This window comes from Oncorhynchus masou, chromosome 15 (assembly GCF_036934945.1).
Source record: "Oncorhynchus masou masou isolate Uvic2021 chromosome 15, UVic_Omas_1.1, whole genome shotgun sequence".
Taxonomy (NCBI): Eukaryota; Metazoa; Chordata; class Actinopteri; order Salmoniformes; family Salmonidae; genus Oncorhynchus; species Oncorhynchus masou.
Window position 1 is genome coordinate 46309349 of NC_088226.1, and position 15736 is coordinate 46325084.

General features: G+C 44.3%; 1 protein-coding gene across 9 annotated transcripts in view; it reads left to right on the plus strand.

Moving 5' to 3' along the window:
* Positions 1-15736, plus strand: part of LOC135556325 (palladin-like) — a 121272-nt gene that overhangs the window by 86289 nt on the left and 19247 nt on the right. Inside the window, exon 1 of one of the 9 annotated variants that reach the window (XM_064989439.1) lies at positions 5166-5312. The exons of the other annotated variants lie outside the window; for them this stretch is intronic. The gene's annotated coding sequence lies outside the window, so the exon portion shown is untranslated. Of the gene's footprint in view, positions 1-5165; positions 5313-15736 lie in introns of those variants that run through there. 9 annotated transcript variants of the gene reach the window in all.

Consider the following 15736-nt stretch of genomic DNA (forward strand, 5'->3'; position numbering starts at 1 on the left):
CATATCTACACTCTGGACTGTGGTGAGACAACATCAACAGGAGAGGATCAGAGTGCTGGAGTAGAAGGTGAGAACAATGAAGTGTGACAGAGAACAACCCATTAGATAGCCGGCCACCCCCACAGAGAAACCAGCAGAACAGCCCACCTCACACTGACCAAAGTCTCGACACCACAACAGAACAGTCTACCCCAGACCCTGACCATAGCATCGACATCACAGCAGGACAGACAAATTAAGACCCCCAAGCCCAGGGGATCCAACCCCCTCTGAACACCCCCCCATCAGCTACCCTGATAGCCCTCCTGACGACCACCACACACCCACTGAGGACATACACAAGCCACAGATTGTACTTCTTATGGACTCAAACAGGAAATATATACAAGAAAATTAACTTTTTCCCAAACACAGTGTCTAAACTCTGGTGTCCAAACACCCAGCGCGTCCTAAACCTTCTGTCTGAGGACCAACTAAGGTCACCCAGCCACATAACAATACACACAGGCACAAACAAGCTGAGAACACAGCAGGAAAGGGTGGCCACAGCACTCAAGGGAGTGATTGAAAAAGCTTCCTCTACTTTCCCCAACACACAAGTGGTTATCTCCACTCTGCTACCACAAAAATACTGCCACCCTGCTACCATACACAAAGTAAACGCAAGTATTTCCCATGACTGTGCCTCAATACCAAAAGTCTACCTGGCCCACCACTCCACCCTGGACTTGAACAGCCTTTACGACCAGGTCCACCTATACAAGGCAGCAGTGCCCACCTTCGCCCCGGACCCTAAAGGACATCGCCCTCAACCACAGCCCCAACACCTCACACAGGAGCAACAGATCAACAGACACCCCGCCCAGTCCAGAGAGACACTCGCCCACCTCACCCCCCCAGACCTACACAGAGAGGACATACATCCACACCACAGCACCACTAGCAACATCCACACCCCCACCCCAACCAATCAACACCCCCCAAGTCAATCATGCCCACACCCCATTCAGGCTCACTCAGATCTGACCTATGCCCCTTCTGCCCACCCCATGCACCCCATTCCTGCAAAGAGGCCCTCAACATGAAAGTCACACATATACGCCCAGGCTGTGAGCAGGCAAACAGGCCCAACCCCCACTCTTACACCAGCCAAAGGCAATGGCATGGCATGTAGCAGATGCTCAGCAGACTTTGCTCACACAGCAGTCTCTGCTCACGAAACCACACGACTAACAACATTGGATTTTATGGAACACAAAACCTTCACTATCTCATCCTGGAATATCCAAAGCCTGAGGTCACCTGCCTTTGGCCTAAAGAGCAGGCACCTGGACTTCACCAAAGAAATCAGAAATACAGACGTTGTCATCCTACAAGAAACCTGGTATAGAGGAGATGGACCCACTGGTTGCCCTCTAGGTTACAGAGAGCTGGTAGTCCCATCCACCAAACTATCAGGTGTGAAACAGGGAGGAGACTTAGGGGGTATGCTAATTTGCTATAGAGCAGACCTAACTCACTCTATTAAATTAATCAAAACAGAAACATTTTACATTTGGCTAAAAATTCCAAAGGAAATGATCTTAACAGAGAAAAATGTCCTGTGTGCTACCTATATCACATACCCCTCCACTAGAATCCCCATACTTTAATGAAGACAGCTTCTCCATCCTGGAGGGGGAAATCAATCATTTCCAGGCCCAGGGACATGTACTAGTCTGTGGCAACCTAAATGCCAGAACTGGACAAGAACCTGAAACCCTCAGCACACAGGGGGACAAACACTTATCCTGCCCAGCATTCCCTCCCCTATATGCCCCCCTAGGCACAACTACAACAACATAACAACAACATAACAACAACTCCTGCAGCTCTGTGGTACACTGAGTATGTACATAGTCAATGGTAGGATATGAGGGGACTCCTATGGTAGGTACACCTATAGCTCATCTTTTGGCAGTAGTACTGAAGACTACTTTATCACTGACCTCAACCCAGAGTCTCTCAGGGAGTTCACAGTCAGCCCACTGACAACCCTATCAGATCACAGCAAAATCACAGTCTACTTGAACAGTGCAGTACTCAAATCATGAGGCATCAAAGCCAAAGGGTCTGAATAATATCAAGAACTGCTATAGATGGAAGGAAAGTAGTGTGGAAACCTACCAAAAAACAATTAGGCAACAACAAATTCAATCCCTTTTAGACAACTTTCTGGACAAATTGTTTCACTGTAGTAGTGAAGGTGTAAACTTGTCAGTAGAAAACCTAAACATTATATTTGACCTCTCGGCTTCCCTATCAAATCTAAAAATATTTAACATAAAACGGAAGAAAATTAACAACAATGACAAATGGTTTGATGAAGAATGCAAACACCTAAGAAAGAAATTGATAAACCTATCCAACCAAAAACATAGAGACCCAGAAAACCTGAGTCCTCGCCTTCACTATGGTGAATCCCTAAAACAATACAGAAATACACTACGGAAAAAGTAGGAACAGAAATCAGCTCAATGTAACTGCAGAATCCATGACTCTAACCACTTCTGAGAAAATTGGAAAACAATAAACAAACAACAACACAAATAGTTATCTATCAAAAACAGAGATGTATGGGTAAACCACTTCTCCAATCTTTTTGGCCCTATAACAAAGAACCAAAACATATACGTGATCAAATAACAATCGTAGATTCAACGATTAAGACTACCAGAACCCACCTGATTCTGGTAGTCAAATAATGCATGCAGAGCAAAATTATGTCGATACACGCTAATTGTCAAAATCCAGAAAAGAGCTGTTCAATTCTACAACCACCTAAAAGGAAGCGATTCCCAAACCTTTCATAACAAAGCCATCACCTACAGAGAGATGAGTTCCCTAAACAGGCTGAGAAAACAAAAAGATAATTAGTTGACACATTGGAAAGGATTAACAAAAAATAGAGAAAACTAGAATTCTATTTGGCCCTAAACAGAGAGCACACAGTGGCAGAATACCTGACCACTGTGACTGACCCAAACTTAAGGGAAGCTTTGAATATGTACAGATTCAGTGAGCATATACTTGCTATTGAGAAAGGCCACCGTAGGCAGACCTGGCTCTCAAGAGAAGACAGGCTATGTGCACACTGCCCACAAAATGAGGTGGAAATTGAGCTGCACTTCCTAACCTCTTGCCAAATGTATGACCATATTAGAGACACATATTTCCCTCAGATTACACAGACCCACAAAAAATTTGATAAACTCCCATATCTATTGGGTGAAATACCACAGTGTGCCATCACAGCAGCAAGATTAATGTTAATAGTGTCTTTATTCTATTGGAACTTTTGTGAGTGTAATGTTTACTGTTAATTTGTATTGATTATTTCACTTTTGTTTATTATTTACTTCACTTGCTTTGGAAATGTTAACATATGTTTACCATGCCAATAAAGCCCTTAAATTAAATTTGAATTGAATTGAAATGAAAATTGAATTGAGAGAGAGAGATTGGTGAGAGAGAGATTAGTGAGAGAGAGATTAGTGAGAGTGAGAGAGAGAGAGAGAGAGAGATTAGTGAGAGAGAGAGAGAGAGAGAGAGAGAGAGAGAGAGAGAGAGAGCGAGAGAGAGAGAGAAAGAGAGAGAGAGAGAGTGTATGCTTATTAGTTGACAGCATGGAAACAGAGGTCTTAGTGATGGCCTGTTGAGAGCAGGGGCTGTTTCCCAGAGGGAATGACATTCTAAACACAGAGAAGCTCTAGCAGCTATACTCTTTTGAGAATCACATTGTTTCCGCATGAAGTCAATCAGCCTTTGATTATAGCTGCTGTCCAGATCCCTGACCTTGTTTGCGTGCGGGGGGGGGGGGGGGGGTTCTGGTACCCAGATGCGCGCAGATGCACATCCTGACACCCAGGAAACGTAGACATAACTTCCTCTTTACAGCGAGCAGAGTGGCATTAATTACAGGTTGTCTGTGATATACTGTAACGTCAGCAAAATTATTGCATACATCCATCGCCATTACAACACTATACTACTCACACAGTTGTTGAACCTGTCTTCCATAAGCAGGAGAGTGAGATACATAGAAGCTGACTCGGCCGTGAATGGTGTGACTCGACACCGGGGAGATGACTGAGCCCTCATGAGAGAGGAACTGAACATTCCCTCGCCCCCATGTTCCCCACCCCCTACCACTGACCCCTACCCCACCCCCTCACCCCCTTATCTCTCCTCTGGGACTCATCTCCAGCCACTGAGAGACAACAGCAGAGCAGATGAGATGGAGAACACGGGCCGACCTACAAATAGACATTACACACCAAAACAGAACTGATAAATGCACCAAAAATGTATGTCTGCCTCCCAAAATTGAAGGCCAAAATCTCTGGGGGAAAAAACTGTTGACATGCTCCAGATCTGTGGGGGTGGTGGTGGGGGAAGATTGTTAGTCTGTAATGGACTGTGTGGCCTTTTAAGTGTGATCCACTGTTCTAACTAATCCTAGTTCCGAGATAGACTGCTGCGACTACGTACCATGGTTGTCATTTATAGAAAGCGCAGACTACTTGGTTGTTATGTGGCTGGCATGTAGATAATGCAAACTCTGCTCTGTAAACATATGAAAAGCACAGCAGAGACTGTTTCTGTGTGCCACCCATGACAACTATAGTACACAGAACATAATATGGATTCTATTTCCTGCCAGTATAAAGTCACAATAGAGACTTTACAACGGAGATTCCCTTCCTATTGTATCTTATCTGAGGAAGAGAGAAGAACATGTTTGATGAATTTCTTCTCTGATTCAGGAACTTAATTTCCCATGAATCAGTGGGAACATTATACATCAGATCTTAGTCCGAAATAACAATGTGATAAACATACGTCAGGTACCCGAATGTAATACGATCTGGGAGTCTACCTTGAGCTGTCGCATTCTTTCACAATCTCTCTCTTTCTCTCTCACTTTCAGTCTCTTGTCTCTGACTCAAAAATAGTTGTTGTTATTCTTGGAGTCCGGTTCTGAAAGGGAAGTTCTCGATCAGTGGCCCATGTTGCCAAGCTTTTATTGTGAAATAGGTGGTTCTCAGACAGGCTCTGGCTGACTCACGCAGTTAGAGAGAGAGAGAGAGAGAGAGAGAGAGGGAGGGAGGCTGAGTCTGTCACTGTCTGGCTGCTGGCTGCTCTATATATGCTGCTCTGCTACCTGGCAGACCGGCACAGAAACAACCACACACACACACACACACACACACAACTCCTGGGGACTACCTGAGGCGCAGACAGACACACTCACCTGGACCGCATCACTGAAGGTACTAACAACCTTTTAAAACAAAAATGTTTTTTTTTTTAACTCACTTCGGTGGAAGTAATTGTTTATGGAGAGAGAGAGAGAGAGAGAGAGAGAGAGAGAGAGAAGGGAGAGAAGGAAGAGGGGAAGCCAGGAGAGGGTGAGCAGCAACGAGCAAGATGCTTTTCATTAACTCTCTGTCATGTTCAGATCATTGGAGAGAGAACAATGAGCACACACCACATTAGCACAGCCACTGTTGCTTCGTGCTTACCTCACTGCTTTAATGAAATACAGTGTTGCCATTGTAGTAAAACTTCACGAGCTAAAACAGATGGGATTAAAATCCCAGAATCTTCTGGAAAAACCGTTCAAACCGAAGGGTTGAATTGAAAGAGGGAATGAGGGAGTGCAGAATAAGGAGAGACACAAATGATAGAGAAGCAGAGCCAGGAATGCTTTTCCTTTATTTCTGTCTGCTTTGCCAGCCGCTCACCCAGTTAATGTTGAAAGCATGTGTTGGAGTATGGATGTGTGGTTTATAGGACACAGAGAGGCAGAGATAGAAGCCCATTCATTCACCGAAGGCTCTGGGAAGTGGTTTGTCTGAAGAGGACTGCTGCAGGCAAATGACTGCTTTACTAAGGGTGGTAGGGTCTGTGAGTTTGCAAGGAGTTGTAGTGTGAGTTGATGTAGGGATGACAGCAGTCCAGTGCCCATTGCTTTATTGTGGGTTGTGTCCGTGGTGTGTTAGTGGTGAAAGACTAGGTACGCTTATATAGGCCAGTTGTGTGGTGCGACTTTTGGGGTCTGCTGGATTAGTTAGCGCAAAGTGTCCGTCAGGAAGGAACAGTAGTACCAGGTCCTTCACTGGTTTCTCTGGTTTCTACCCCCTCCCTTCCTCTCTCTTTCTCTGGCTCGCCTCCTCTTTCTCCTTCTTCCTCTCCACTCCTGCTGCTAATCCCGCTTGATGGCAATGTCTTTCCCATTCCAATCCCAGGAAGAATGTCTTTCCCATTCCAATCCCAGGAAGAATGTCTTTCCCATTCCAATCCCAGGAAGAATGTCTTTCCCATTCCAATCCCAGGAAGAATGTCTTTCCCATTCCAATCCCAGGAAGAATGTCTTTCCCATTCCAATCCCAGGAAGAATGTCTTTCCCATTCCAATCCCAGGAAGAATGTCTTTCCCATTCCAATCCCAGGAAGAATGTCTTTCCCATTCCAATCCCAGGAAGAATGTCTTTCCCATTCCAATCCCAGGAAGAATGTCTTTCCCATTCCAATCCCAGGAAGAATGTCTTTCCCATTCCAATCCCAGGAAGAATGTCTTGAGCCTCCCTGCGATAAAGATAAACACTCCGTCTCACCGGACAGAAAGAGGGAGACAGGGGAGGGAGAGAGAGAGAGGGAGACAGGGGAGGGAGAGAGAGAGAGGGAGACGGGGGAAGGAGAGAGAGAGAGGGAGACAGGGGAGGGAGAGAGAGAGAGGGAGACGGGGGAGGGAGAGAGAGAGAGGGAAATGGGATAGAGAGAGAGAGAGGGAGACAGGGGAAAAGAGAGAGAGAGGGAGATAGGGGAGGGAGAGAGAGAGAGGGAGACGGGAGGGAGAGAGAGAGAGGGAGACAGGGGAGGGAGAGAGAGAGAGAGAGAGAGAGGGAGATAGGGGAGGGAGAGAGAGAGAGAGAGAGAGAGAGAGAAAGAGAGACAGGGGAGGGAGAAAGAGAGAGATAGAGAGACAGGGGAGGGAGATAGATAGAGACAGAGGAGGGAGAGAGATAGAGAGCTCACTGTTCATTCTCTGTACTCCTCACCTGTTATTCTATTATATATGTGAAATGGCTCCACAGATGATAGAGAGAGAGATGGACGGAGAGAGAGAGGGAGAGACATAAAGAAGGGGGTGATTAGAGCTGGAGCAGCCCTGAACTGTTAGTCTAGTTGGAATGAGCCACACGCTCTGTGCAGCGTTTAAAGGGGGAAGAGAAAATAGTCTGGTTGTGTTTTATATGAAGTGTGTGCAATTAGAACCATAGAGGGAGGTGGTAGGGTACAGACGGAGGGAGGAGGAAGATGGAGAGGTTGAAAATATGTTTGGAAGTCTAGGAGAACAAAGACAGAGAGAAATTGAATTGGGACAAGGAAAGAGACAAGGAATGGAAGTTGATTAAAAAAGGGCTTTTCTGTTTTCCTTTGTTGTCTATATGAAAAATGTCAGGGACTACTTCTGCCAATAAAGCACCTCAAAGGATCTGAGCTAGGAGCTGAATCAAGGAGGTTATGAAATGTCCATGGAAAGTTGGGCAGCTCTCTACTGAGGAGGAGCACTCAGCCAAACCAGGGGGGGGATTAGGGAGAGTTGTATGAGTCTTGTGTGTGTTGAGGAGTTAGGGTGTATATGAGTTTTGTGTGTGTTGAGAGGTTAGGTTGTATATGAGTTTTGTGTGTGTTGAGAGTTTAGGGTGTATATGAGTTTTGTATGTGTTGAAAGGTTAGGTTGTATATGAGTATTGTGTGTGTTGAGAGGTTAGGGTGTGTATGAGTTTTGTGGGTGTTGAGAGGTTAGGTTGTATATGAGTTTTGTGTGTTTTGAGAGTTTAGGGTGTATATGAGTTTTGTGTGTGTTGAAAGGTTAGGTTGTATACGAGTCTTGTGCGTGTTGAGAGGTTAGGTTGTATATGAGTTTTGTGTGTTTTGAGAGTTTAGGGTGTATATGAGTTTTGTGTGTGTTGAGAGGTTAGGGTGTGTATGAGTCTTGTGCGTGTTGAGAGGTTAGGTTGTATATGAGTTTTGTGTGTGTTGAAAGGTTAGGTTGTATACGAGTCTTGTGCGTGTTGAGAGGTTAGGTTGTATATGAGTTTTGTGTGTGTTGAGAGGTTAGGGTGTGTGTGTGTTGAGAGGTTAGGGTGTATATGAGTTTTGTGTGTGTTGAGAGGTTAGGGTGTGTGTGTGGTGAATGAGGTTCTCAGAGTGGGACTGCATGGTGTTGAGTCAGCCTGTGATGTGGGTCAGCTAAATGGGTTTAACTCTGGTTCTAAACCTGACTGGAGGTTTGACCTACATGCTCCTTCATGTGGAAACGGATCTGATTTAAGGGCTCTATTTTCGGCTGGCGTTAAAGCGGCTCTAGTGTCAAAAGCACGTTAGTTTGCAATTTCGTCATGTAAAAACTCCCGCACTGGCATTTTCCAGCCCTAACACCAGGTTTGGCAATTTACCTGTAATATATCAGCTCGCGTGCCCTCAGATGGACGGGGCGGAGATGTTTGAGGTGTTTCCTTAAAAACGTGATCCAAAGTGCTAATTTCAGGTCGAGCTTGTGCGCATGTGTAGGCCTACCTGTGTGTACTGTCTCTGCGTGTGTTTAGTTTGGTGTGGTTTGTGTGAACACACCTGAGGGGTATACTACAAAGCAAGTTCAATGAGTAAAAACAAAACAAAACTCCGATATGTGTTGTTGAGTTAAAGAGACCATGCTCATTTGAAGCTTATCTTTCTAAAAAAAAGTTATTTCAGAACATTTAGACAAGTTAGCTGGCTAACTCAATGAACCTGCTTTTTTACTATAACCCTCAGTTTGAGGGCTTCACATGAATTTGTTGATGGAAGTTTATCACGCTCACTGGTTTATCTCATCCGGCGATCGGATGTGATGATGTCAAACATAAACATTTGGCTATCTTGCTGGAGTTGTTTGTATACTGGAATCATGTAAGCTGTTAATGCAGCCCCTTACCGTAAACTTACCATGGACCTTCAAATGGATGTCAACTTACCTAAAAAAAAAGCTCATTGTTGTTATTCGAGATCCTTGGTGAACAAAGTCTATGTGTAACTGTGTGTATAATGACCTGTTACTTTTCTAGGGTACATACAGATACCACAGGGTCGACATTATTCTGAAGCGATAGAGGTCATCATTAACAAGTGGATCATGGGGATTTTGGCCCATATCTACACTTCCTGTCACTTGTAAAAGACTTGGGTATTGTACCTGTTTGTGCATGTGTTTAAACATGTGTAAGGATTGCATGCCTCCCCTCTACTCCTCCTCTTGCAGTCTGATCTCACACAAACATGACATTATTCTGATCTACACTCAGCCTGATAGGTGTGTGTCTCTGAGCGACACGTCGAATGAATTCACAATTTTCCTTACAGTCAATCAATCATGTCGTAGCCAGTCAGTCAGATACTAAGTCAATTAGTCACAGTCTGACGTTCGTTGTATCAGTCTGCATGTCAGACAGAGTGACAGACCAGACACTTTCTGTCATTGGTCAAGTTGCAGGTTGACGCACTGTAACAGTGATGTAATGGGGGCACGGTAATATTGTATAACACAGGTGAGGGAAATGTGAAACAGATGCTGTCAGGCACAGAGAGACAACATGCACCACTGATCATACTGTACTGTATGTCTGGTCATGCTTGGGGGAGGTGACAGGGAGAGGTGTATTTGTCTATGTGATTGCAGTGGGAGTCTGGTATTTTCCCATACTCCCATTGATTTCATCATGCGTCCCTGGATCTGTTCTGATAAACTCTTGGCTCGGGCATGGTTTGGGGCCAGCATGTTGTTGTGTTACCACCTTGAGGTGTATTTCCACAGTAGAACACACATATAGGGGCTGTGTTTGTTTTGGAGGTGTGATGCTGGAGCTCCGCTAGCTTGTTTGGGTATAAATAATTCCTGTTTGACAAGGACATGCTTTTTAGAAGCTGGCACAGTGACGTGTGGTTAAACAATGACACGGACAGATACTGTACTCAAGTGGTGGTCAGTGACGTTTATGATGAGGGAGGACCATTTATTTTTTTCATGAGCATGGCCTTATTTCTATTACAGCATGTTGGATGACTGTCATTCATATTCCATTCACCCAGGTCAATGTAACATCTATAGATTTAGGCTACTACATTACATACTACACTGACATTTTCCCTGTATTCATCACGAGGTTGCTACAACCTAGCCTATGTATGAAAGTTTACAATGTAGGTGCACACAGGTCAAGAGAAACATTTGAGATGACAGACAATGACACGTGGACAGACAGTGACACATCCAATACGGCCTCACACACTCTTGCCTGCATCTAGCTTATTTAGGGTGTGATCATTAGTCCAACAGTTGCAAACGAGAGTTTCTATTGGACAAATTCAGGGACTCTTATCCATGTTTTGTTTGCTTCTGTTTAAGAAATGTTTTCGATCAGAATCGGCGGAATGAATAAACCCCTAATCACACATAAACACAGTTCACTTTCATAGCAGCCATGTTGTCTTCATTGTAGCCTCTATGCAGTCTCCTCTCACCATTTCCCTTCATTTGTGGACGTCAATGAACAACACATCAGCTGTATGTGACCAGGCAAAAACATATTTCCAAGCCAAACCATAACCGCTACACACAGCCTACATCGTTGTCCCCATATTAGCTAAAGTAACATCCTAGTCAACATAGGTAATAGAACTAATGTGTTAGTAAACCCAGTTAAGCAGTTAAACCGGCGGGGCCCCGGTGGAAATAAATTAATAAAACCAAAAGATTACCTTGAATTTAACGAGTTCCAGTGTTGTGTTGGATAGTCATAGCCAGCTAGCTAACATAGCATCCTTCTGTTTGAGCCGGGGGTTTGAGTAACTAAAAAAAAGACAAAATCTCTCTCTATATATATCTCTCTTGCTTCTTCATTTTTTAAAGAAGTGAATTTGTTGAAAACTGTTCAACTATTGTCTTTCTCTTTAAGTCAACTACTCACCACGTTTTATGCACTGCAGTGCTAGCTAGCTGTAGCTTATGCTTTCAGTACTATAATAATTATCTGATCATTTGATTGGGTGGGCAACATGTCAGTTCATGCTCCAAGATCTCTGATAGATTGGAAGTTGTCATAGTTACTGTGTAAGTCTATGGAACCAAGAGGTTATGTATTGAAGTTGTCGTGACTTTACTTTCATTAATCGGATGACTGTTATTTATCTAATCAACTAACTATGTTTAATTGTTACCCGATTAAATTAAATGAATCATGTAACAATTCATTAGGATTTGGGGCACCACAAGAGCGGTTCTTTAAAGTTATCATCTCCCAAATTAAACTCTAAAGGTCTTTACATATTACATCCATAAACAGTCAACTTATTAATCATATCATTCTGAACAGTCGTAACCTCCTTGCATCTGCAAAAACCCTAGCCTTGCTTATGGTTCAGTACTACACAAATTGGTTTAGCTAGCTAAATGGGGGTACCTAGTCAGTTGTAAAACTGAATGCATCTTCTGCATTTAACCCAAACCCTCTGAATCAGAAAGGTGTGGAGGGCTGGCATAATCGACATCCATGTCTTCGGCACCCAGGGAACATTGCCTTGCTCAAGGGAAGAAGGACAGATTTGAACCTTGTCAGTTTGGGGATTTGATCCAGCAACCTTTCGGTTAATGGTCCAATGCTCTATCCACTAGGCTACCTGCCACCCCTTGATAACACAGAATAAACATACACACTTAATACATTAGAAACAGGTCCCTAGCGGACTGACAACGATATGGCTGCTTGTTACAAAAGACATGGAGAGGGCGAGAAAGAGAGAGAGGGACAGAAACACTCAATGGTGGTACATTTAGAAACTACTCTCACTTATTCCTTGTGCACGAACCGCCGCCCGCTTGGAGTAAGAAATCATTAATCTATTTACGTGGAAATGCCTTGGTTTGCCATGTATCTCTCCTAACTGGGCCTTCTTGGAAAGGGGGTTGTTTGGGCCTTTTCGCGACACGCTTGTAAGGCTCTGAAAATAGGTCCCCACCCGTCTTTTACTGTTGTTCTTCTCTGCAGTCATTCGGTATCCGGTAGCCGTCTGGCATCCGGTGATTTATTGTGTAGTCCTGAGCAGAACTACAGATTTTTATTCTAATTCCATTTGCTCTGGAAGATGCTTCTTTGAAGATATTCTAGCCAGCTGTGTCAATGGTTCCCAGTGGGGTGATGAGAGTAGCATAATATGATGATTTGAACAGAGTAATGGAATGGTCCCACTTAAATTATTTTTTCGAGATACTTTACTTAGGACAGCTAATCAGCCGTACCAGTGATTGTCCCTCCCGGCTTTATCGTCTCTACCTCATGTTGAGATTCAAAGTTTAATCTACTTTAAAAGTGAGCTGCGGGCTTCCCAGTGACCTAAGGCACTGCATCGCAGTGCTAGCTGTGCCACTAGAGATTCTGGGTTCGAGTCCGGGCTCTGTTGCAGCTGGCCTTGACCGGGAGACCCATGGGGCAGCGCACAATTGGCCCAGCGTCGTCCGGGTTAGGGGAGGGTTTGGCCGGCAGGGATGTCCTTGTCCCATCGTGCACTAGCGACTCCTGTGGCGGGCAGGGCGAAGTGCATGCTGACACAGTCGCCAGGTGTATGGTGTTTCCCCCGACACATTGGTGCAGCTGGCTTCCGGATTAAGTGGGCATTTTGTCAGGAAGCAGTGCGGCTTGGTTGGGTTGTGTTTCGACTCTCGACCTTTGCCTCTCCTGAGTCCGTATGGGAGTTGCAGCGATGAGACAAGACTGTAACTACTAATTGGATACCACGAAATTGGGGAGAAAAAAATAAAAAGTGAGCTGCAGCTCAACGTCTCTCTGGTCTGATATGTTCATTCTTAACCCATCATTTTATACAGTTATTTCAGTCAGGCTGACCTCACTCAATGGCGTGACTTGTCTCTGTGCAAAGTTCTGCAAAACTATTATCTCTTATGGCTCCTAAAATCATGTCCCTCTCTTAACAAAAACACTTTCATAATTTTTCATATTTCATGCACAACTCATCGGATGGACACTTCACACATACAGTAAGTTGTTGGCAGTGTAGCCTAGTGGTTAGAGCATTGGACTAGTAACAGAAAGGTTGCAAGTTCAAATCCCCGAGCTGACAAGGTACAAAATCTGTCGTTCTGCCCCTGAACAGGCAGTTAACCCACTGTTCCTAGGCCGTCATTGAAAATAAGAATTTGTTCTTAACTGACTTGCCTAGTTAAATAAAGGTAAAAAAAACTAATATATTTCCTTTATAATTTTTTTTTAATTACATCACAAAATAACACCCGAAACGTCACCAGTGGTCTCCAGATCGCCTCTGAACGTGTTAGAGGTTCTGCGGGAAAAGCCTTTTTAAAACAAAGGCACATTCCCTGGCTGAATTTGGAGAGGGATGTCTGAATGTTCTATCCTTGACCAGTCCCCCCCCCCTCTGTGGGTGAGAGAGGGTCTAATTGAAGTTATTTATTGCAAAGTTGATCTGACCTATTTGGATCCCCACAGGACAGTCATGACATAGTCAATATACCAAGAGGAGGATGGAAGCTAACTGTCCTCTGGCTACCACATGATGCTACCTTGTTGAGGCTACTCTAGACTGTCATTGCAAAACAGTGTGTTTTAATAAATTATTTGGTGACGTGAATATATTTAGTGTAGTTTTATCTAAAAAGGATAACTTTTTCAATGTTTTACCATTTTTATTTTTATGAGATTCACTGAGGATGATGGTTCTCCCCTTCCTCCTCTGAGGAGCCTTCACTGCTGTACTCACAGACAAACACTAATATAAGTCAAACTTTCTTTACTTCCATTGTGGGAAAATGTAAACCTGTTGTTCAGACATTTGAGTGGATCAACAGCTTTTCATGGCTGGCTTGTATGTACACATCATGCAGAAGGAAGCTTAGCCTCTTGTTGTTGTTTATAGAAGGAACCCCCTCCTTATTGGCTGTTTACACTCAACTACTTCCTGTCCTCCCATGGTCACTTCCTGTGGTTAGTGAGTGCTGCTGGCGGAATCCCATAAACCCTCTCCCTTCTCTCCTCTCCTTCTCCTAGTCAACAAACCAGTGGCCAATCAAAGACAAGCTCCCCATCCTCGCACCCGAACAAGTTAGGTCGTAAAACCCAGCGATGGCTCACAGCTTGCTTGTGGTAATGTTAGTCAGTCTAATTGTAGAACCGCCTGTCTGTATGGACCCGAGGCCATCATTGTCCAGGAAGCACAAACAAGCGACTGTGTGTAAAGATGACCATTATAGACATGTTGATTAGAGAGAGCATTGATTAAAGACAGTATGATTGGAGTCTACGGAGGAGAGGCAGCTGGTGGCGATCACAGATTGGGAACCCTCTGTAGCTGACTGTTGGCATGGGTTGTTTCTGTTTCAGCTGGCTCTTTCTGACTGCCACAACATGGTCTGTTTCAGCTTGCTCTTTCTGACTGCCACAACATGGTCTGTTTCAGCTTGCTCTTTCTGACTGCTACAACATGGTCTGTTTCAGCTTGCTCTTTCTGACTGCTACAACATGGTCTGTTTCAGCTTGCTCTTTCTGACTGCCACAACATGGTCTGTTTCAGCTTGCTCTTTCTGACTGCCACAACATGGTCTGTTTCAGCTTGCTCTTTCTGACTGCTACAACATGGTCTGTTTCAGCTTGCTCTTTCTGACTGCCACAACATGGTCTGTTTCAGCTTGCTTTTTCTGACTGCCACAACATGGTCTGTTTCAGCTTGCTTTTTCTGACTGCCATAACATGGTCTGTTTCAGCTTGTTCTTTCTGACTGCCACAACATGGTCTGTTTCAGCTGGCTCATTCTGACTGCCACAACATGGTCTGTTTCAGCTTGTTCTTTCTAACTGCTACAACATGGTCTGTTTCAGCTTGCTCTTTCTGACTGCTACAGCATGGTCTGTGTCAGCTTGTTCTTTCTGACTGCTACAACATGGTCTGTTTCAGCTGGCTCTTTCTGACTGCTACAACATGGTCTGTTTCAGCTTGCTCTTTCTGACTGCCACAACATGGTCTGTTTCAGCTTGTTCTTTCTGACTGCCACAACATGGTCTGTTTCAGCTTGCTCTTTCTGACTGCCACAACATGGTCTGTTTCAGCTTGTTCTTTCTGACTGCCACAACATGGTCTGTTTCAGCTTGTTCTTTCTGACTGCCACAACATGGTCTGTTTCAGCTTGCTCTTTCTGACTGCCACAACATGGTCTGTTTCAGCTTGCTCTTTCTGACTGCCACAACATGGTCTGTTTCAGCTTGTTCTTTCTGACTGCCACAACATGGTCTGTTTCAGCTTGTTCTTTCTGACTGCCACAACATGGTCTGTTTCAGCTTGTTCTTTCTGACTGCCACAACATGGTCTGTTTCAGCTTGTTCTTTCTGACTGCCACAACATGGTCTGTTTCAGCTTGCTACATGGTGTTCTAAAAGACCGATTCAATTAACTTTCACTCAGACAAGCTGTGCCTGACCCCGTTAAGCTCAGCGATGCTGCTAATGTTCCCATGTAGAAACTGGAAAGTTAAAGCACCACCAGAATCCTTTATAATTGACATTTTACTATGAGGGTAATGTGAAGAATGGTTTGTCAATCAAACGTTTCTTCTAAAGTTCTCTTTCA